At 41.8% G+C, this 24,483-nt stretch overlaps 1 protein-coding gene across 17 annotated transcripts in view; it reads left to right on the top strand.

Moving 5' to 3' along the window:
- Window positions 1-24,483, top strand: part of FRMD6 (FERM domain containing 6) — a 357,829-nt gene that overhangs the window by 215,886 nt on the left and 117,460 nt on the right. For 16 of the 17 annotated variants that reach the window (XM_089907689.1, XM_089907696.1, XM_089907700.1 and 13 more), the window contains one exon: window positions 20,628-20,687. The exons of the other annotated variant lie outside the window; for it this stretch is intronic. The gene's annotated coding sequence lies outside the window, so the exon portion shown is untranslated. The remainder of the gene's footprint in view (window positions 1-20,627; window positions 20,688-24,483) is intronic. 17 annotated transcript variants of the gene reach the window in all.

Raw genomic sequence — 24,483 nt, forward strand, 5'->3', positions numbered from 1 at the left:
TACAGGGGGCAGAAAAGCTGCCCTCTGATGAAATATTTTCTAAGATCTGCAGGAATAGGACCCAAACAGGGATTCTAGTTCTCGCATTCCCTTTTAAGTCAAATTTTAGTGGAGAGCCTTAGATCTTCTAAAGCTACTACTGCCCCAGCCTGCCCCCCATCCCCACGCTCTGATTTGCCAGGTCTGTGCCTGTCACAGCTCTCACTTGAAAGGGTTCTGACCAAGCTGAGCTGTAAGGAACTAAGTGGAAGGGTGTAGAGAAGCTCACAGACTCTACCGAAAAGCCAGAGAACCAGACTCAGAACCCAGATAGGGAACAAAGGAAGCTCACAGCCCAACTCTCATGTCACATAAACAGCTTGGCTCAGTCACCACCATCGTCACTAAGGACTACACACCGTGGCTGGTACTATTCACTGAACAGAAGGAACCCTAAACTTTCCGGGCTTCTCTGTGCCATTCACTCCAGTATCGAAGCGCCCAGTGGGAACACCCAGTTGGCCTCCCACCAAATACACAGTGGTGATGTCCCCAAACACAGGAAAGGGATTCAGATGATGGGCAGCCAAAGAATGATGTTCACTTTCCCTTCCATCTTCTTCTGCCTGCTCCCATTCTAACTTAAATTTAGTAAACTTTTTTTTCAAAAAATCTTTTTTTAAATCTTTATAGCATTATTATTCCCATTTCACAGATGGGAAAACCAAGCATCTTAACTAGAACTGCCACAACAAAATGCCATAAACTGGGTGGCTTAAACAAGGAGCACTTATTTCTCACAGTTTTGGAGGCTGGCAAGTCCAAGATCAAGGTGCCAGAAGATCCAGTATCTAGTGAGAACCCACTTCTTGGTTTATACATTACCACCTTCTTGCTGTATCCTCACAAGGCAGAGAGAGCTCTGGCCTCTTTATCTTCTTAAAAGGGACTCCATTCTCAGGACCTCCTCTAAACCTAATTACCTCCCAAGGGACTCACCTCCAAATACCATCACATTAGCGATTAGTGCTTCATGTATGGTTTTTTTTTGTTTGGGATTTTAGGGGGACACAAACATTCCGTTCACAGTACCAAGCCTCAGAGAGGTTAAGTGACTGTAGAAGTTCATAGAACAGTATTTATCACTTCTAGATTTTTCTTCCATGTTTGGGTTTTAAAACACTACTACCCATTTTGTTTTGTCTTTTTGTCTTGTTGGTTTAAAAACTGTTTTTTGTTTTTGTTTTGCCAGTGGAAGCTCTTTAAATTTTTCTAGCGAAACTTATAAGAAATCTCAATTTCTAAGGCAGAGAAAAGCAGAGCTGCTTGGGTTGAAGTATAAAGGAGAACAGAAGACCATCTGCTGAGACTCACAATCCTAGTTTCAAACACACAAAGCACCACAGAGGTTTGAAAACTGCTGTTGCTTCTCTCAGTGAGAGAGGTCAGTCATTCCTAGTCCATTTCCTGTCACTGCCCCTCTAGCCCCGGACTCAGGGACAGGAAATAGCTCTGAGTTTAAATAGAGAAGTAACTGTTCATACCCAAGTTTGTCCATGGCTGCGGTCCAGCATTTCTCAAAACATGTTCCATAGAACTCTTGTTCGTCGGGATATTAATAAATAATAACTGAGAAAAATAAAAACGTTTTGTCAATGTTGACTCTCTCACCTTAGCTAAAATGTATTGAAAACAATAAAAAATTTAAAATGTTTCTTACCTACAAGGAAGGACTCTCAAACAGTATTGTGACACTCCAAAGAAGGGGTACAGTGTCTAGAATTTTCCAAATATTTGACCAGAAACCTATTTTTTTGAATTGCATTTCTTAGGGCCAGTCTCTGGAAATTTTTTGACTCAGTTTTATCTTTTAATGCCTACTAAACATTTGGCTATTTTTGGAAGCAGGATGAATTGGTTCTTACCCAGCCATTTTTCTTATAAGAATTCTTGTAATGTTTGTAAATCCCAGAGGAATTGCTAAATTCACTCAGGAAAGGTAGACACCTATTTCATCCCTTATGTCTGAAGGAACGGGTTTAGGTATCAGCATTTCTCTGTCAGGTAAGGGTATAGACAGTAGCTCAGAAACACTCAGAAAAATCTTAGACCTGGATACTCTCAAGATAGTAACAACAGTTATTACAATTTGCTAATTAACAGAGGTCTGTAAAGTGCAATTATGAAAGGCAGTGAGGTGAAGGGAAATTTGCTTTCAGGTTCAGTGTTTTTAAATCCTGGTGATTATTTATCCCTCAGAGGAAATGGAGGTGTCTCCAAAGGTCTGATTCAAATGCAAGAAGGAACCAAAATTCTGGAAAAGCAATGATTTAGCCAGGTGGAAGGCATTGAGCTGCCCAGGGCAATCTATTCCAGGTGGACGTCTGTGACTTATCTTTTTACTTCCTTGAAGTCAAATGTGTAGCCTGATTTGTAAATGTCTACAGTCCCCTATGCCTTTTGCTTCAGATGAAACTTGCTCAGCCCGGAATCTTATCCCTTCCTCAACCACATCTTTATCTCACCAATTCATTTCTTACCTTAGATAAATTACCTACCTAATGTGAGCCTCAGGGTTTTATTTTTAGTATAAAATTGGAATAAACCTAACTGCTCTGTCAGCTGTCAATTCTGAGGTTGTGTTGAGAATCAATCATGTTGATCAGGACCAAGACTAGCCTATACTACACCTCTGTGCTAATTAGAAAAAGGCATCCCCTCTGGAAGTAAGCAGCCTGCTGGCTCAGGCTTGGCTAGTGGCATAGGCTAGATTTCAGCCCCATGCTGTACAACCTGCCCAATTGTACATCTTTTATCCATAAATGCAAAAGAATTATGTAAACTGAAAAGTGCTTTCATTGGACAGTGTTATAGAGCAGTCAGGGGCAAGACCACAAGGATCTGGGTTCATTGCTGGCTCTGCCACAAAAGCTGTGTGACCTGGGCAAACTCAGTGACCTCTCTGAGCTCCAGTGTCCTCATGTATAAGAATGGGGATAGGGCTTCCCTGGTGGTGCAGTGGTTGGGAGTCCGCCTGCCGATGCAGTGGACGTGGGTTCGTGCCCCGGTCCGGGAGGATTCCGCGTGCCGTGGAGCGGTTGGGCCCGTGGGCCAGGGTCGCTGAGCCTGCGCGTCCGGAGCCTGTGCTCCATGGCGGGAGGGGCCACAGCAGTGGGAGGCCCGTGTACCGCAGAAAAAAAAAAAAAAAAAAAGAATGGGGATGACAGCATCTAAGATTTGAAGATTAAGTGAGATCATGCTTGAAAATTACCCAGAATATAGTAAGCACTCAATAAATGCTATTACTATTATTATTATTTAAAGCATAGAAAAATGGACTTTTAGACATTACTGTCATTTTTATTCTAACATAGATCCTACATTCTAGACAAATTAATCTTCTTCTCTATGTAACGATGTACATTGACCAATCTGCACCTCTCCCTACGCTGATTCTTACTGGAAGCAAGTCACTCTGTGAATCCATAGCTCTCCTTTTACCATTCCCTTGGTATTTTCCCAATCACATATATTATTCTACAGTATTGTTAGAGACTAGTTAATATCTCATGATATAATGCTAAATTTTAAAAAGCAAGGTACAAAGTTGTATATTCATGACCTCAATTTTATTTTTAAAAAATTTAAAAAATATGTACCCAGGCAGTCCATTCTTTACACAAGCTTAATATACATGAATTTCAGTTACCATGGGTTGGTTAAATAACAACAGTCTCTCAGCAACCCAGCTCAGATTTCAGTTACTTCAGCATATTATCTGTGAGTAATTGCATAAAGTGTAACTTCACGGCTAGCAATTTAGTCCACAAATCACTGTGTAAATGATGCATATATTTCAAGATCAGAAACCAATCATATCAATTCTTTCCAAGTCTGTCCATCACTGGCCACTGCACATTTGTTATTCAGTTCACGTACAGACAGCAAAGTGTGTGGTTGTGTTGCTTCCTTATCTCCCAATGATAGACTTACATGGCATTTTTTAAAAGTGAAAAATTGAAGAGGAAACTGGTTAAAAATTATGCAAGTGCAGCACAGAAATGAAAAGTGGTAACAGTGGATAAAACTTATATCAGTGTAACTGGAGTTATAGAAGAAATGTTTAACCATGGGTTGTTGACACTGATGCTGTTTAAGAGACTGTAGATATGGCCCCAGCCAGAGGAACTTAGGGAAGGTGAAGCTGACAGAAGTGTACAAGTGGGAGAAAAAGGATGGAAATGTCCCAGAGGAAGTGATGCTGGCAAAAAAAAAAACAAACCAAAAAAACCCCGATAACAAAACTTTACCCTAAAGGAATTCTAAGAGATATTTCACATTATTGACAGTGCAAAGGATAAAATGTTGGAAGCTGATCTAAACTTAGAAAAGAGTATGACAGCTTGCCAAGGTATAGAAAAAATGACTGCTCTATATCATAACTTACACAATGAAAGATAGACAACCACTACTCAAACTGCTTTTGCAAAGAAATAAAACACTTTAATTCTGTGTTTCTAATATTTTAAATTACAGAGTGCTAAATACAGATTTTACTATTTCTATTTCCCTGTACATTTATAACCAAAGTAAGAGAGTTTTTAATGTTTTGACAAAAAATGCTAAAGGTCAGAGAACACTTGAGTTTTCTCCATTGATTATGAAAATGACCTTGCATGGTTTCAATTTGCATGGTCACTGTTACAGTCATATACTATCATGCAAAGTGACAATTGCCTGTACTTACATCTGCATAGAAAATAATGACTAGATGAAAATGCACCAAAAAGTAAACATTGGTATTAGAACTGTAACTGATTTTAACTTTCTTCTCTGAAATTTTCAATATTTTCCAATTGTTCTACAATTAGCACAGATTACTTTTATAATCAGAGAAGAAATTATTAACAAAAAAATTGGTTTAAAATTCAGCTCCACTGGGAGTATAAGGCACCCTTGATTGGCCCTCTCTGCCCTTGGCTCAGGGCCGTTTGATCAAAATATAAGGTGCCTTGCTGCTGATTAATTCTATAAAGGCATTTGGGTTATTGTCTATGATATTTTTAATGATCTCAATAAAATAGACATTTCCTGTGTATATAGGTGTTATCCTCCTATTCCCTGGAGCCCTGAACAGTGTTCTGAATACCTGATAGGTGCTCAATAATATTTCTAACCCATCTCTCAAAAACCTGCCAGCAATTGCTGGGGGAAAATTACCCCCAAAGCAGCAAGGAACACATTAGATGATATTTAAATACATGTTAAGAAATTTCATATAAAAGTCTCTAGGGGGGCTTCCCTGGTGGCGCAGTGGTTGAGAGTCTGCCTGCCAATGCAGGGGACACGGGTTCGTGCCCTGGTCTGGGAAGATCCCACATGCCACGGAGCAGCTGGGCCCATGAGCCACGGCCGATGAGCCTGCGCGTCCAGAGCTTGTGCTCCGCAACGGGAGAGGCCACAACAGTGAGAGGCCCGCGTACCAAAAAAAAAAAAAGTCTCAAGGTGTTCTGCTCATATAATTAAAAATTAAATTTTTCTTCAAACAACATAATAGTTGAGAATCTAGAGGACTCTAAATCATGATGGTTCCAGTTTCGGTTTCCATAGTAACTTTAATTCAGCCTGAGTCTTGACACATTTCTTTGGATTACAGCAAATGGGGTTAAGTTTTTAATCTATGTATGCATAGAAAAGCAAAGTTATGATTGTTGTGGAAACCAGAATTTCTATTTCTTCAATATTGTTCATTAAAAACTAACAAACTATCACACAAATAATTTTTTTAAACGTATGTCCTTTGTTTATATATGAAGTGCAATGGAAGACAAAATTTGTGCCTTCCTGGTTACAGTACCTGACTTTTGTTTTTTTTTTTTTTGAGATTTCACTCTCCAAGTTAGTTCAGGCTCAGGCATAAGAGCTGAGGGATGTAGACAGAGGTGGCAGGTATATAATGCCATTTCTGTCACTCAGGTTACACAGTGCATATTGTGGTTTCTACCTAAAACACCTTTTCGTCTCCCATAGATAAACTGTATTTCACCGCATTGCCCTCAACTTAGTGGGACATCACTGAGGCCTGTGTCACTACACCGCCCCCTCCAGAAGGAGGTGAACTGGGCAGAGGAGAGCAGCCAGAGGGGCTCTAACGTGTTGCCAGCAAATCACTCCAGATTTTCCCTTTTGACAAAGAGGTTTTTGTAGTATAGCCTCTAACCCCAGCCAAAGAAACTCCATCTTCCATCTGAGACTGTATCATTCACCTTTTCCTAAAGAATGTGAACAAGTGAAAGCACAGACAAATTCTAATTTCAAAATATATCTAGAATTTTTAGCTTTCCTCACTCCCAGCCTTTTTAATAAACACCCGTCTCCTCCCAGGTTTACTAAATTTTACCTGTCACAATTTGGAAATAAATGGCTGTTTGTAGAGTTGTGTCTGTACCAGCTGACAGTTGGCTGCTGCACATAAATTCCAGTGCCTCTCAGGGCTCTTTCTTCAGGTCCCTGCCCTCAGTCTTGGGTGGCAGCACACAAATGTACCAGACAGGGGGAACTCCTGCTTTCCAATGGCAAATCCAGTTGATTCTGTCTGCCCCGCCAGAGCTTGTGGGTTTCATTCCCAAAGACAATAATCTAGGTTAACCAGGACTCCCACTGCTGGATACCAGGACACTTGTTTGATATTTTAAGTACAAAACTGAAGATGGCAATTTGAAATGTGTTTAACATACATTTATGAAGCCCACCTCTCCACCTCTGTGAAATTTCCATTCCTTCTTCCCAGGAATAGAATCCCCATACTCTCTGAACTGAAGAGACAGCCAAAGAGTTTGGCATTCACAGGTGTACTTTTGGGGACAGAAAAACAGGGTGTGTGAAGTGGAAATAACAGACTGCATGATCGATGGAGCCTAGATGAACTCAGGGCATTTCTTGTACCTCTTCCAGAGACTTAATAAGAACAGGAAGTGAGTACACACTGTAACCCTCTTCCACAGCAGGAACCCAACTCCCCATTACAGCTGGATATGGGAAATAGGGTGGGGAAGGTCCCTGCTATTTAGAGGTGGCAGGACTTGGGTCAGAGCTGGTAAGCAAAAGCAAAGTTAACGGCTTTGAATTTTCATTCCTTCCATTGGAGAAGTTGCCGTCAGATTAACTGCTAGAACTTGTATGGAAGAGATAGGTGAGTGATACCCCATTGGGTTAACTCTGGATAATCCAGGCTCAACAGAAGAGGGAGTCTGGAACTGTGCCAGAAATGGAAAGAGGGAGTATGCGGGTGTTCTTGCAGCCTTAGTATCCCCATCCCCGTTATATCCCTGGAGCCTATGTGGACCAGTGAACCAAGCTTCTTTGAATAGATGGACTAGATAGAAGCTTATAAAATATGATTTTGAGAGTTTCTGAAAGACCTAAATTGCCAAAGTTACATCAGTCCCCTCACTCTGGGGGCCTGAAATTTTACCTTTTAGAGTTCCAGTTTTAGGCTCAGGAATTATTGCCAGAAGATCCTTTTGAACTCAAATTTGTTCCCTAGGAACATAATGTATATTATTAGCCCCCATTTCTCCAGATTAGTTTATAAAACACTTGCACTTTCCCTTAACAGAGACCAGAGAAAAAGGGACCCTGGAATAATGGAACAGGAGACTGGTAAATTTTGATTGTATCAGAAAGAATGAGAAGAAAACCTGCTTCCAGAGTGAACATAAATATGAAAGTATATGTAACAGTGTGAAGATTTGCCCCTGGAGTGAAGTGTCAGAAAGAAAAATAATGTTTAGAGAGGAGAGCAAAGGTTGAACCCTGACAACATCAAATCCAGTTCTATCTGCCAAATCAAAGAAGGCTGCTGTTTGATCCTGCTGTTTCATGGAAAAGGCAATTGATCAGAATGAATTGAAGATAATACTTGTTACCTGTTGTCTTTTTTATGATAGCCATTCTGACAAGTGTGAGGTGATACCTCATTGTGGTTTTGATTTGCATTTCCCTGATGATTAGTGCTGTTGAGCATCCTTTCATGTACATTTTGGCCATCTCTATGTCCTCTTGGGAAAAATGTCTGTTCAGATCTTCTGCCCACTTTTTAATTGGGTTGTTTGTTTTTCTGATGTTGAGTTGTATTAGTTTTTTGTATTATTTTGGATATTAACCCCTTATCGGATATATCCTTTGCAAATATCTTCTCCCATTCTGTATGTGGCCTTTTCATCTTCTGATAGTTTCCTTCCCTGTGCAAAAGCTTTTTGGTTTAATGTAGTCCCATTTGTTTACTTTTGCTTTCATTTTCCTTGCCTGAGGAGACACGTCCAAAAAAAATATTACTGAGACTGATGTCAAAGAGTGTACTGCCTATGTTTTCTTCTAGAATTTTTGAGGTTACAGTTCTTACATTTAAGTCTTTAATCCATTTTGAATTTATTTTTGTGCATGGTGTGAGAGAGTAGTCCAGTTTTATTCTTTTGCATATAGCTGTCCAGGTTTCCCAGCACCATTTATTGAAGAGACTATCTTTTTCCCATTGTGTGTTTTTAACTCCTTTGTCATAGATTAATTGCCCACATAAATGTGGGTTCATTTCTGGGCTCTCTATTCTGTTCCATTGATCTATGTGCCTGTTTTTGTGCCAGTACCATACAGTTTTGATGACTGTAGCTTTGTAGTATAGTTTGAAATCAGGGCATGTGGTGTCTCCAGCTTTGTTCTTCTTTCTCAATATTGTTTTAGATATCTGAGGTCTTTTGTGTTTCCATACAGATTTTATAATTATTTGTTCTAGTTCTATTAAAAAATCCCATCAATATTTTGATAGAGATCACACTGAATCTGTAGATTGCCTTGGGTAGTATGGTTATTTTAGCAATATTAATTCTTCTAGTCCATGAACATGGTATATCTTTCCATCTATGTTGTCTTTAATTTCTTTCATCAGCATCTTATAATTTTCCAATACAGGTCTTTACCTCCTTCAATTTATTCCGAGTTATTTTATTCTTTTTTATGTGAATTATAAGTGGGGTTACTTTCTTTTTTCTCTTTCTAACAGTTCATTGTTAATGTATAGAAATGCAGCAGATTTCTGTATATTAATTTTGTGTCCTGCAACTTTACTGAATTCATTGATGAGTGTTAGCAGTTTTTTGATGGTGTCTTTAGGATTTTCTATGTGTAGTATCATGTCACCTGCAAACAGTGACAGTTTTACTTCTTTCTTTCCAATTAGGATTCCTTTTATTTATTTTTCTTATTTGATGTGGCTAGGACTTCCAATATTATGTTGACTAAAAGTGGCAAGAGTGAACATCCTTGTCTTGTTCCTGATCTTAGAGGAAATGCTTTTAGCTTTTCACCATTGAGTATGATGTTAGCTGTGAGCTTGTCATATATGACTTTTATTATGTTGAGGTATGTTCCCTCTACACCCACTTTATTGAGAGTTTTTATCATGAATGGATGTTGAATTTGGTCAAAAGCTTTTTCAGCAACTTTTGAGATGATGATATGATTTTTATTCTTCAGTTTGTTAATATGGTATAACACATTGATTAATTTTGAGACATTGAACCATCCTTGCATCCCTGGGATAAATTCCACTTGATCATGGTGTATGATTCTTTTAATGTATTGTTGGATTCAGTTTGCAGTTATTTTGTTGGGGATTTTTGTATCTATGTTTATCAATTATTTGGACCTGTAATTTTCTTTTTTGTGTGATATCTTTGTTTGGTTTTAGTTCCAGAGTGATGCTGGCCTCAAATAAGGAGTTCAGAAACATCCCTTCCTCTGTAATTTTTGGAATAGTTTGATAAGAGTAGGTGTTAACTCTTCTCTAAATTTTTGGTAGAATTCACCTGTGAAGCCATCTGGTCCTGGACTTTTGTTTATTGGGAGTTTTTACGTTACTGATTCAATTTCATTACAGGTAATTTGTCTATTCATATTTTCTGGCTTTTCCTGGTTCAGTCTCAGGAGATTGTACATTTCTAGGAACATTCTATTAATTAATGATATTTGGATGTGAATGAAATACAAGTTCCCAATCTTGAGTTTACAGTTTTTTTTAGACTTTGCAGGGTTTTGTTTATATTTTGGTTTGATTCATACTTGTGAAAAATGTTTCACTTCTACTAGTGTTGAAATCATAGCCACCTACTGTTTTCTGTAACTATGAAATATTATGTCTTGTTGCTTGCAGAACTAATGTTCTTACTGATTTTCCCTCCTCACCCTTTTGATTAAAAAGCAGCAACAGCAGGAGACAAGGCATTGGACTGAGAGTTGCCCATTATTTTTATGTCTTCTCTTGTCACAGTAATTCTCAACCCAGACTTCACATCAGACTGAACTATGCAGCTTTTTCAAATTGTGGTATTTCCAGGGGGAGAGCCTGACTGGTGTGTGTGTGTCTGTGTGTGAGAGTGTGTGTGTGTGTGTGTGTGTGCACGTATGTTTTAAATTCCACAGGGAATCTGATGCACAGCCAGAGTCAAGAACTCTCACTTTATTGACGTCAGTGAATATTTGCAAACTGTTTAAGTCTGGGGTTGGGAGTTGATTTAAACCTCTATTTTAAACTGATACTTACAATGTAAGATCCTGCCAAATGATCAGATCAAAATATTTTGTGTGTGCTCCTCTCTCTGCCTGGTTGTTTCTCCTGCTGCTTACACGAAAGTTGGAGATCTAAACTCCTTTATAGGTTACCCCTGTGGCTGAAGGTATAAAGTGTCAAGAATGACTTTTTAAATGTACTACTTTATACAAGGGAGGAATTGTTTTGCACCCTGAGGGTGGTGGCCTGAGCTGTGGCTGAGCCCCAAGCCTCACGGTTAAGCAGTGATGCTTCTGTGGCCTGTGAACGTAGCTCGCTGTGTGGACACATTTGTAGATGAGAGAGTCGCCTGGAGCGGAGCCCCACTGCCCTGGTTCAAAAGTTCATGGGCCCAGAAAGGGCGGTGGTGGAGTAGAGGCCAGACAGAAATGCTTTCTTTCACACAAGGGAATGCAGAGAAGCAATGTGACTCCTGGTTCGTCTGGGCAGACAGTGCCCTGCATGTATACACGGGGGTCCTCAGATTTCTTGCTCAGTCGGTTCAGGTTTATACACTATACAAATGCTTTCCCCTTCAGGAAAAATTGCATAGCATTTGACAGACGTTGTAAATATTCCTCTTGTGAGTATGCATTTAATATATCCAGTGAGACTAATTGCAATATGTAAAAGAGGGCATTGTTTCATGAAGTAACATAATGTATAGTGTACATATTCATTCAGCCATTTTCTCTGATATGTGATAAATACTGCAACAGGTATGAGCTCAAGACATAAGCTACGAAATGTGCGAGCACAGAGATAAATCAGATATGCATCAGATCTTAGAGTGCTTACCTTATGATTTTAAAGATAAAAGGTGCTTATAAAGGGCAGAATATGGCACATGGCACACAGCACAGTTAAGTTCTTTGCTGTTTCAGAATAAGGAGACTGACCCTAGCTGAAGGCAGTTAGGAGAGGCTGTTTGGAGGAGTTAGCCCTGGACCATGAGGGTTAGGTGGGATTTAGACAATACCTGGCTTGGGGGAGTGGCAGCTGGGCAGATTTCCAGGCAGGAGACAGAAGATCTAGGGCACATACAGCAAATTTGGCCAGAATGTGTAAAGAGGCACCTCTGACACCTTCTAGAAGGCCTTCTTGGGTAAGTTACTGAACTTCTCTGTGCCCAGTTTCTTCATCTGTAAGATGGGGATGATAATAGCACCTCCTTCATGAGGCTAGGTGAGAAACAAATGAGTTAATATATGGAAAATACTTAGAACATTCCTTGGTACACAGTGTTCTATAAATGTTATAGAGTTAAAATGTTAGATCTGAGTTATTATTAACGAGAGGGGTAAAGAGATTTCAAGACCAGATGGCTGTAAGGTCTTCTAATTCTAAGGACCCAGCACACAAACCCGCTAAGAGTTTTGAGTGGCCTCCTGAGGGAGGAGGCCAGCTTCCCAAGGCTACTGCACCACTAAACCTGGCAACAATTTGGGAGAACAGTGTGGGAAGAGACAGAGACCTGGGAACAGAGAAGGCTCTGAAAACAGAGGGCTGCTGCACCTAACTTTTGCTGTTAATATTAATATGGAGTTGAAAGAAAAGGAAAGAAGCCCTGTTAGGTCATAGCCTTCCCTCTCAGTGGAAAATTCCCTATTTTAATTTCCTTTGGCTCTTCTTTTGTGTCTTCTTTGGCAAATAAAGGATTTTTTTAAAAAGGAGAGTGAGAGGAAAACAGCTTTGCTGCAGAGAGAAGAAAAAATACAAGAAAAACAACCAAACCAAAACGAAAAAACAAAACAAACAGAAATCATCATTATAATCTGTACTCACGGACACAGAAAGTGGCCCCAAGAGCCAAACATCTCTCCACCCCCTTCACGTCCATGGCAGAAGCCCACGAAGAGTAACTGAGGCAGGTTGTTGGGTGCAGGGTGGGAGGCTCTCTCCCCTCCCTCACTTGCTGTCCCTTGTTGTTGTAGCTCATTGCCTTTCCAAGGCAAGCATGGGCTTCCTCAGTCACTCCTTGGCCTTTTTACTCCAAGCTTAGGAGTCAGGTTTTAAATGATATATGATCTCCCAGGTAAAATTCTCTATGTTAAATGCTGAAAGAAACGCCCCTGAGACCCTCCTACTTCACTGGGCATGGTTCCCTTTGGAGTCTGGTCTCCACTCTGTGTGACTGCCAGGTCCTCAGGCTTCAGGGAGGGAGTTGGGAGTTCTGGTCTCCATTTCAGGTCCTGTGGCCAACCTGATCTCCGTCACACAGATTCCCGACTATTCTCACCTGAAAAATAAAGCTGTCAGAAGACTTGAAAGCCCCAATCTGAAACCCCCTACATTTTATAAATACAAGGTGACATTGTTACCGTTCTAATTTTCATTACAGCACTCTCATTTTTTTTCCAGAAAAGGTATAAACAAGAAGACAATTTGTTTTGTATTTTTTTCACTTTCTTACCTCAAGCTCTCCTTTAAATTGCCAAAGGGAATGAGTTACTTGAATAGAGACAGAGTTATTATGGTGGATAGCAAAATAAGATATGCTAAAGCTCAGGGGCTTAATTTTTTGCTTCATTCAGTAACATATTTCAAAAGAGCACCAGTGATTGGAACATAATTTATTTATCAACAGGGTTCTAGATTACTCCCTTGTAGTTGACTCTGACATCCATCTGACTCTTGCCGAGTGCTATAACCAAGGTGAGAAAGGCTAGAAACAGACCTAGCATTACGATTACCAAAGGGAGAAGAGTTCACCATGGATATTTATCCACACTGGAATTTGGCAACCAAGCTCTGAGTCTTTCTTCCCAGCTCCTGACACATCCATTTGTAAAGCAGGTTAATAATAGCATCATACCTACATCTCCACAGTTACAGCTAAATAACAGTTTCCATGATAAGCCTTTATTTTCCTGCAATTTAGAATTTAAGACAGCAATTTTATCTACAATATCTAAGCCTAGAATTTATTTTTGGCTTTCTCAAAGAAAGTTGTACCCATTTAACTCTGCCTGGCATGAGAGAAAAATTTTTTTAAAAGTACAGAGTTTAGGGCTTCCCTGGTGGCGCAGTGGTTGAGAGTCCGCCTGCCAATGCAGGGGACATGGGTTTGTGCCCCGGTCCGGGAAGATCCCACATGCCGCGGAGCGGCTGGGCCCGTGAGCCATGGCCGCTAGGCCTGTGCTTCCGGAGCCTGTGCTCCACAACGGGAGAGGCCACAACAGTCAGAGGCCCATGAACCGCAAAAAAAAAAAAAAAGTACAGAGTTTAATTAGCTAGGCAATTTGCATGTCTCTAAACCTTCAAACCCTGGCCATTGCCAGAGGCAGGGAACCAGATGAAGTGGAACCACGGTCAGATACAGGAAGGCAATGTCAAGTGTTTGCAGTGACCCCAGTTGCCAATAGCCTGTGTTAGTAATACGCATATCATTTTAATGACCTATTAGCACTTGTCATTGAAGTGAAAATTGGGTGATTTTTTTAAAAAAGGGTATCTGGGCGATTTTTAGAACATAGAAGGAAGGTGTATTTTTTTACCCTTTGCTTTCAGAAGCAGTCTGACACCCAAATGTTGACCTTCAAGCTGCCTCTCCTAGCCCTGGGGCTTCTCCTGGCATTTCCTGGGCGGACCCCGCCTCAGCCTCCCCGGAACTGGGGTAGAGCTGAATTCCAGCTTGTGGCCGGCGTTGAAGTTGGGCAGATGGCAGGCAAACATCGCTGCAAAGGGAAACCGCTGGTGTAGAGCACCTCGGTCCAAGCTTGGTTTTGTTTCTCAAGGCCACCTTTTTGCTCCCCCTTTCTGTGATACCTCTGAGGAGGCTTTCACTGCCTTGGAGTTTAGGATGTGTCTTTCAGGAAGGAAGGTTCTTGTGACTACCTTCCTCCGCCTCTTTGCTAAGAGGAGACCTTTGCAGGAGATGTTTTCACATCAACACCTGTTGCCCTGTTTCCCGTTGCTTGTCCAATGGTTGCCTTAGAGCTAGTGGTGAAACTCCCTGGCCCAGTCACTAAAGCACTTGTGAAGGCATTTTGTTCAGCCCTTCACACATCTCCGGCTATTTAAGAAAAGGCTCAAGAACTGCCTCCAACCTTGTGTTGCTGCCTAATACAATAGCACAGGTAAAACCATAAAACAGGGACTCTAACTGGATAAAAGCCTTGGGCCCCTGAGGATGTTGTGAAGCCATTAGCCACAAAAGGCAAAGGGTAAGGCCCTATGTCTGCCAGTATACAGAGCATACAGAGAAATGTCCCCAAATGCCTGGGCTTGATACCACCGGGCAGTTTTTAATAGTCTCCATCAGAGCTTAGCCATTGAATTTATTCATCAGCTCTTGACAGTTAATAGCCTCTGATTTGACTTTTTAATTTTCTTTGTCCTGCTTCCCCAATAACAGTTGACCCTTGAACAATGGGGAGGGGTGGTACAGGGGTGCCAACCCTTAGAGTCAGCCCTCTACATCCACGTGCCACATTCACGGTTTCACCATATTCACAGTTCCATCCTCGGATTCAACCAACTGTGGGTTGTGTAGGACTGTAGTATTTACTATGGAAAATAATCTGCGTGTAAGTGGACCCTCACAGTTCAAACCTGTGCTCCTCAAGGGTCTACTGTAGATACTAAGTACCCAGTAGACTTATCATCTTAGCCTTCTTGGTCAGCCTCATAACACCAAAATCAACTTCCTGAATAAAGAACTGGATATCCTGCTACTCAAAAATGTCTTCCCTGACATCCAGTTACCTACATCTGTATGTTTTCTTTCAAATGAAAATTCCCAGGGGGAGGATTGGTCCCTGCCAGTCACTTCTTAATGTGAACTACTTCGGTCAGATAATCAGATGCTCCCAGAAAGAGAATCAAGGAAAATGGAAGTAATTTTTAAACCTGTGGGACTCAGGGAAAAGGTGGCCAGCCTATAAAGGAAGGACTCTGGGGCAACCAGATGTGTGTGTGTGTGTGTGTGTGTGTGTGTGAGAGAGAGAGAGAAAGAGAGAGAGAGAGAGGGAGGGATTGAGAGAGAGAATGGATATCCAGGAGAAGGAAGGGTTGGAAAGAGAATTCTCATTGATTCTGTAACTTGGTCTGTGGCTCTGGTGATGTGCTCCAAGCCTGAATGCATGATTTGGAGCAAGGGTGGGCAAACTGCTACCTGTCACCTGTTTTTGTATGGCTCACAGATCAAGGGTTGATTTTACATTTTTAAATAATTTTTTAAAATCAAAAGAAGAATACTATTTTATGACGCATGCAAATCATACAGAGTTCCAATTTCAGTGTCTATAAATAATTTGGTTGACATACAGCCACATTGGTTCATTTATGTGTGGTCTGTGACTGCTTTTGTGCAGTAACACAGAGCTGACCAGTTACAACAGACAGACTGTATGGCCTACAAGGCTAAGCTAGTTACTACCCGCCCCTTTACACGCGAAGTCTGCCAGCTCTTGATTTAGATAAAGTTTTCTGCTTGGTTCCTTTTTAGCGTTAACGTTTTTGGGTGGCAGCCTTTTATCACTCGTAAAGTGAGCAAACAATATTTCTTCCTTTTCATGGCTAACCATTTGGTATTGGTTTAAGTATGGTACATCTTTCTAGAATCATTTATTGGCATAGAACTATGTGTCCAACCTTAACTCTTTGTACAGCATAATCCATAAAAAAGGTTCCAATCAAAAATATCTTCAAAGATTCATACCAAAATTTAGACATGTTATATCCAAGTGGTGGGATTACAAGTGATTTTTTTTCTTCTTTTTGCTTCTCTGTATTTCCTACATGATTTTCAGTGAACAAATATTACTTTTATAAAGAAGAAAAATATGTAATGAAAAACTCTTTGCCCTCTGATGGATAGAAAAATAAAACAGGATATTAATACATTAGGTATTTTTCATCCTTCCCTAAGGGAAAAAAGTTGAGTTTTCCTGGGAGATATTGAAGCAAGGGCCTTGGCATCAAACGCCCACTGGGGTTCAGAAACCAAGTCTGTGTGTCACTAGTTCTGTAATCTGGAGTGAACGGCTCACTCTGTCTGAGCCTCAGTTTTTCTCTAGTGTAGAAAAAAAATCCTCTTGGGGCTTTTTCAAGCATTAAATAAGACAATGCTTTCAAAGCAAGTAACAACTCATGTAGTGACAGGCACATCAGCATTAAAAGGCTGCCAGTTTTGGGGCTTCCCTGGTGGCGCAGTGGTTGGGAGTCCGCCTGCCGATGCAGGGGACACGGGTTCATGCCCTGGTCCGGGAGGATCCCACATGCCGCGGAGCGGCTGGGCCCGTGAGCCATGGCCGCTGAGCCTGCGCGTCCGGAGCCTGTGCAAGCTGCCAGTTTCCAGCATACTTTATGGAGAATATTTGCTATAAAGATGTCCTGCCTTTTGCAGCAGTGTCTTTGTGACAAGTCCCTAAAGTGAGATGTGTGGATCAAGTAGCAGGGGAAGGGGAGGTGTGGGCAGGAGGGCAGCAAGGGCACAAGAATGCCAGCTCTCCTGAGGACGAGGGAAATGGAGTGTTCAGAAGAACCATTGGTTGGTTTTTTCCTTTGGTTAGGAAGCTTCCATTACAACCTGCAGCAGTTGGGGACAGCTAGATTGCTGCAGGGAGGGAGAGTGGGCATGGGCAGAATGTGTGCATGTGTGTGACAGAGTGGGTCTTGGAGGAAAATTGTTCCAACAGTTCACAGTTGAGCTCGACGGTTCGGAGTGCCTGTTAGGAGGAAAGTGCCAGGCATTCCGAGATGCAAAAAACACATCCAGAGGAAGCTACAGTCCGTCATGGTGGGTTGAGAGAGGGGACTCTGGGGAGAGATTTCGGGCACTTGATCACTTGTGCGTCTACCACATTTTCTAGTTCAAGTAAATAGCATTCCAAGGAGTGCTTGCACACTCAAGGCTTAGCAAGAATGAAGATTATTACAACAGTATTCTTAAAATGACCTTGTTTTGAGGAAATGATTGGGCCAGGAATAAAAAGAGTCACTAAAAACATCTAAAGATAAGTTAGGGGTCTAGATGCCAAGAGCTTAAGAGAATGGGAAAAGGTGAAGAGAAGATTCTAGGGCCCATTGTACTTCAGCAAACATCAAGGAGCAACCCTTGGGTGGGATAACACCAAATGTAAACTCTTCAGTGTGCCATGTTCTTCTCATCCTCTTTGTCCTTCTTGTTTTCCAGGGAATACTGAACTTTTCCCGGGAAAAGCTCACTTTCCACTTTTACTCTCTCCCAGGCCCTCTCCATAGCCATACATTCCCAACCTCCTAGACTGGCGCTTACTGTTAACACTGGCATGTGAATATGGCATGCGAATCTCAGTCCTTGAGATTCTATCCTCGAAGCGTCAATGGCCTATGTGAGCTGCAGTCTCAAGATACCTGGGGGTAAAACAAAGCAAAACCTGTCAAAAACACAACCATTTTTTCATAAAGTTCACTCTATCTCTCCCTGTCCTGCCTTGCCACTCATATAGTGCATTGCACAGTCATTATTTTTTCTATGCTGTATACTTCTCTACAGGTTTTTTTTAAACATATATTTGCATTATGTTATTTATTCTAATTTTAGGATGGGTCAGGCAGGCCTTTGCTACATCAAAGAGAAATAAATCATTCTCTCTTAATGTGTTCATGCCTGAAGCATTTAGAGTCTGTATAATTATACTGCTCATGTCTTACTCCAAAAGATGTACGTTCTTCTTAAATATATATTCTCTCTCTGCATCTCTTGAGGATGCAGAGAGAGAATATATACATCATGTTGTAAAAGGCACCCCAGTGAGGTGTCGTACCCCCATCTGCAGGAAAGGCACCCAGTAGACCAAGACTATGTAGGATTTATTTATGTTCTACAGGATCTGGGAGAAGGCTCTTTCTATCAGCTGGGCCCCCTCTGTGATTGGAGGTGGTTTGTGGACCTTGCAAGCATTGGTAATGTAATGTAAGTTATATTATATATCCGGAAACCTGTTGAAAAGGAAGGTACCTAGAGTCACAAAATAGTTTCTTCATCTGTAAAGGGGATTAAGGTGGGCCTGTCAGAAGGAGCTAGACCCTCTGAGTCCCGGAACTTGTGTCCTTCCCACTGCTGAAGCTGGATAATCTGAACCACTCCAGGGTGACTATAAATTACCCAGTTTCCACACCGTTGTCTCCAGAGGGTCAGAGAAAGCGGTGTCTTCATTGAATATTGACAATATAGCCTGAAGCGTGATGGGTCAGTTTCCAGAGGCTAGGGCAAGTGCGTTCCCTCCAGGGTAAGGTAAAGACTCTCCTGGGCCACATCCTTGAATCACAGCGGGGTACCTGGAAGTCCTCTGCAGAGGAATCAGGACTGTGTTATGAGGTCTTCAATACCTTGCAACATCTCCTTGGGCTTCTGGCTCCGGGAAAGAAAGATCCTCGATTCCACACACATACTCACGCTCACACATACACACACGGACTCACACACATTCAGTAATACACACGCATAAACATTCACAAATATGCAATGCACCCACACACACTCACACATATACACAGTCACCCATACGAACACACGCATAAACACTCAGATGCACACGTATGCAGACACCAGCTGGGTACTGTGCAGGCCCTCTCCATAGAACTATCTCTAACCCACAGCCCTCACCCACCACCTCTGCCCTCATGACACACTGACCTTGAGCTAGTGTCCAAGTGACCCTGGCTCTCCTGGGCTCACTCCGTGAATTATCCCTATCCCGGTAGCTCTAGGGTTGAGTCTCCGAAACCAGTGCTGAAGGCTGAAGACAGGGAAACCCAGGAGAGCAGAGGAAGGCAGTGCCTTTCCTTCCTTCCTCTATAAAAATGTTGGCCCTGATGATGTCTTCCATCTCTCTGGCTCAGGACAAACTCTACAACTCTCAATGTCCAGTAGGTGCCTTGTGGTAGGAGGTTTAAAATTGAGTGGGGCAACTGAGGCATTTCTCATGACGATCAAAGAAGGAATTGGCAGTGTCACTGAGGCACCGGTTCTAATCCTGACTGACAAAGAGACAACAGGGGTCATCTCTCACTTTCTTTTTCTCTTTTGTAAACCTACCTATCTTTACTTATTTTTCTATTTTTCATTACCCGATAATACATGATTATCATAGTATTGTGAAAACTTCCAGAAATACGAGTTAAGCCAACATCTGTCTGGCATCTGGCCCCTCCTGTAAGACAGCCTGTGTTAGTGGGCAGCGTATGGTCATCCAGACCGTAGAATGTCTGGTGGAGTTTTTTCCTGACACAAATGGTACCCACTGCATAAATTGTCTTATAACTTGCCTTTTCCCCCCTTTAATTATATGTCTTAAAGGTCTTTTTATTAAGTGATTTTTTTTTATCAAACGAGTCAATAAACTTCAAGGGGTGGGAGCTTTCCCCATTTCTGCCAAGCGCCACGCTGTGCTTGCGGTTCTGTCTGAAATTCCCGATCCTGGGCTACTGCCTTTTCCCATCTGGTGGTTACAACACTTGCTTTGCAGTGTCTCTGGGCTCCTGCCTGTCTGCTGTGGCCACGTGAAGGAAGCAGAGTCGTCTTACTGTAATTATTTGAGGTTCTGGGCAGTTTTCTGTGCATCAAATCCAGTAACACAAAACAGAAGAAAACCATTATGCCCCAAACCCAGCTATTTACTCCCTCCCACACATTGTTTTCTGGGAAAGGGAGACTGCAGTCATCTGGGAAAAGGATCAGCCGCCATCCTCAGCGCGGTCGGAGAGCCGTGATACGCAGCGAGCACTCTGGGCTCCCAGGAGGGCCAACCCCTGGCAGATGGGACCTTTTTCCAGGAACACTAGCCCAGTATTAGAGCCACGCAGATGTGATCAGAATTTTTCCCCCCCAGATCCCGTTTCCATCACTTACTAGCTCTAGAACCTTGGGTTAGATACTTATCTGTACATCTCATCCTTATCATCTAGAAAATGGATGTAGTAAAAATTACAGGGGGTTTCGTGAAGTATAAGCGAGGGAATGCATGAAAAGTCCTTAACACAGGGTATGGCATGTAGTAATTCCTCACGAAATATCTCCTGCTGGCTGAGCTCTCCCCTCCCCTTCCTTCTCTTCCAGATCTTCTCGGTGGTTCCATCCGCTTGCGTCTGCCCAGCTCATCACCCTTTCCCGGTTCAGGTAAGCTCACAATAGCTAGAAACCTGCCTGCTGCCCCAGCCTGGCCCTTCCCCTGGGGGGTGGCCCCTGGGATCTGCGTCACTCAGCTTTTCCAAAACCCACAGAGCTAGTTACTACAGAGCCTCGCTCAACCCTGAGCCCAGCTACAGCTTATCTTCACTCCCTCACGCGTTCATCGTTCATTCTTTCAGTACACGTGGACATTAGCACCTACTCTGTGCCAGGCACTGTGAGAGGTGACAGAGGTAGAAAAAGACACAGTCCCAGCTCTGAAGGAAGCCCAGTCTATTGGGGGTTAGAGGCCAATCAACCGGCCATTACAATGTGGGGTGACAAATCCGTGCTCTGGTGGGAAGGTGTGTCCAGGCTGCTTCAAGGAGGGACGTGCACATCAGGCTTGGGTGCCTTCTCCAATTTTTGACAGTTTCTCTAACTCTCCCTCCCAAATCTCCTACTGAAGTTTTTTATATCATCAATTACATTTTTAATTTCCAAGTCTCCTTCCTTGTCCTGATTATTCTTTTTTCATAGTAGTTCTTAAAAAGTGAGTAGGAGTCAGCCAGAAATGTGTATTTGGACCAGGACAGATTCTAACAACCTGAGCAGGAAACCTGGTTATGAATATCCCAATCTCCCAAGGTCAGGTTCTCTGTAAGATCCAGGGAGACAAGGAACCAAGCTGATAAACGCAGTCATTCATTCCTTCATGCATTCAATCCAGTGAATTCGTTGCATCGATGTTATTGTTGTCTGGCGTTGCAGGTTATGGTTTGGGTGGTGCGGGCATGGTCTGTGCTTTCAAGAGTTCACTGTTGAGTGGAAGAAACTAGCATGTGAAGAGTTATAACACCAAGGGGGTAAGCACCACGTTCATCAGTATATGGATTAATTAGGAAGCCATTGAGGAAGAGACTGGGCTGGGGCAGCTGGCAGGGTGCCCACAGCAGAAGAGACAATTTTATTGTTGAGTCTTAAAGGATAAGAAGTAATTCACCAGGCAGGTAAGGGACCGAGGAAGTAGCAAAGGGGGAATGGCATTCCTGGCAGAGAGAAAGGCATGTATTAAATCAAAGAGGTACTAAAGGGCTTATGGCCCTTGAGACTGGTGAGAAGTTCTCTGACCAGAACCCGGTGTTCACTGAGTCGGGGAGGATGGAAGGGGAAAGGACACGGTGAGTCTGAACTGTGCAAAGTCTCGCCTGTCATGTTTAGGGGCTTTTTTCGTTTCTTTTCTTTCTTTCTTTTTTTTTTTTTTTGTGGTTCTTAAACACTTATCGTGGACCTTTTTGAAAATATGATGAAAATTACAGGCCTTTTCAGCCCCCAAAATGCACATACACACAAAGTTTCAGGGCTTAAAGGATCTGAAACCCATTCCCATTCCTCAACTAAGGCAGCGGGGAAGCCCCTGACAATTTTAAGCAGGAATGTCCTGTTCAGATATAGGATTGAGTTCTGGCTCTTCCATTTCCAGCTGTGTGTGGTGGCAGCAGCCTTGCAGCTCACCTCGGGTTGCAGTGGCAATTGAGGTGGGCGGTTCTGTGCAAGCTTGGACATGTCCTCACGTTGGCAGTTGCGGCTCTGGGGACCCATACAAAGCCTCAGTCCCAGGGCAGCTCCTGACCTAGAGGCCTAGGGGAGAGGGGTATCCATGCATAAATGCCCCAACTTCCTTTTTTCCAGGTCACCATCCTTCCAATCACTTTCTTCCTTCCAGAAAATTCCAAAATATCTCATAAGCTGATGATTTGATAAACCTATCCCATTCTCTTTTTATACCTTTTTTTTTTTAAAAAAAAGTCTTTAACGTATTGTGATTATCAGGAGGAAAAAGAAGTGCTTGTACTCAGTTGACAATGACTAATGAGACATCTGTTTAAAAATTTTTGTACTACTTAGAGTAAAAAGTTTAAAATTTAAGCCTTTAAAATACGTGTTTAAATTTAAAACAAATATCAAATAGGGATTAAACATTGAAATAAATTAGAACCAGAATGGCTAAAATCCCTAAAACTGGGATTAAAGATGAAAACATTTAAAAATCACTTTTCATTGACCAAGTATAATGCCATGTGCTCAGAGTTCCACTACAACATTCTGTACAAAAGGCAAAATATTCGGAGTATGTGCTATGGTCCTAGGTTATGTAAAAAGGGAAATAGTGCTGAGTCCTAGTTTTGAAAAAGTGCATCCTCCTCCTGGTCCCAGTGTTCGAGATGGTTCAACACTGCAGGACTAGGAGGCCAAGGGCTTACAAGTTAACACAGGTGTTTGTTTTTTAAGTGGTCAAGTCATTGAAAAGAAAATTGAGGAAAATGATTCATGGCTGTGACCTTGACTTTTCTATCAACCTATGGTTGTGGCATTGTGTAGAGAGAATTGGAGTCCCCAAATCCTCTGCTTGCCTAAATACAGACATATAGGAGAAACTGGATTTGGAGCGTGAAGGTAGGAGAAGGTGCCGGGACAAATAAGATTATTAAGAAGAAATCGAGTAGTCTTTCTACTGCTTCTTGTCTCTGTGGTATAGGAAACTCACTTTTTGTGGTCTCTGAGCAGGATATCCAGAGTCTGTCATGGCCAGGAATCTCTTGGGAGAGGGGCAAAAAGCGAGAAGGAGGATAGGGAGGGGCAGAAAGGAAAACACAAATGGGAAATTTTAAGAACTTTTAAAATTTAAATTTTCTTAAAAGCTTTGTGAGGTCTTATTTTGTTTCCATTGTTGTTGTTCTCTTTTGTTTTGTTTTGTCTAGTTTTACCAAAATTTCCCATAGAATTGTATAGAATGACCTGTAAAAAGAACTCCAGCACTAGGGAGAGAGGACTGCTTAAACATCTCATCAATTTATGGTCGGTTTCAGTGCCTTCTTCTGTGGCTTTCCAGGATACTGGAATCACCAGGGAGGCATTAAAAAAGATGGATGCTTGGGTCTGTCTCCTAGAGATTCTGATTTAGTCATGAGTGTGACCTGGACCTCAGGATTTTGAAGATCTTTCCAAGTGATTCTAAAGTGCAACCAAGGTTGAGAACTACTGTTTTTAGTTACTATCTCTTATATATTACGTGAACACAAATCACCTGGGTTTCTAGTTAAAATGCAGATTTGAATTCAGTAGGTCTGGAGTAGGGCTCAAGAGTCTGCGTTGCTGACAAGCTCCCAGGTGATGCAAATGCTGCTGGTCTGAGGTCAAGACTTTGAGAAACAATGGACTAGAGATCTCTGAGGTCCTTTTGAGGTATTATTCTACCAAGATGTGGATTTCATGCTTTTATATGTCACTCAGTTAGGACTCAAACAAGTCTGAGCATTATGGTATAAGTAGTTGATGGACTACTATGCAGCCATGAAAAGTTATGCTTATGAAGATTATATACTAATAATGGAGGAATGTTTATGTCATAATGGAAAATGAAAAAATGATGGCAGATTAAAATGTTATATGCTCACAAATATGTCAAACAGAAAAAGTGTATCATTGTCATAATGTGGTTCTTCCCACTAAAACATTCTATTTCTCTGTGTAAAATACCATCTTCACGTCTGTTGAATAACTCAGGGAGCACCTCAAATTGTAAGTAGTCATATGAGACAGGGGAGAGATGGCTAGGGCAAGTACCAGGACAAATTCTTGTGTAATCTCACCAGGTAACTAGCTAGCTATGTGACCTTGGACATATTGCTTAAATGCAGTGGGGCCTCATTTTTCCCTTTTGTAAAATGGGTATTAATAGAAATGCCTACTTCATGGAACATCATAAAGATGAAATGAGATAGCAGGCACTCAATAAGTGATG

The sequence above is a fragment of the Delphinapterus leucas genome, chromosome 2 (assembly GCF_059928025.1).
Source record: "Delphinapterus leucas isolate spDelLeu-1000000601 "Yukka" chromosome 2, BTC_Dleu_Yukka2, whole genome shotgun sequence".
NCBI classification, from domain to species: domain Eukaryota; kingdom Metazoa; phylum Chordata; class Mammalia; order Artiodactyla; family Monodontidae; genus Delphinapterus; species Delphinapterus leucas.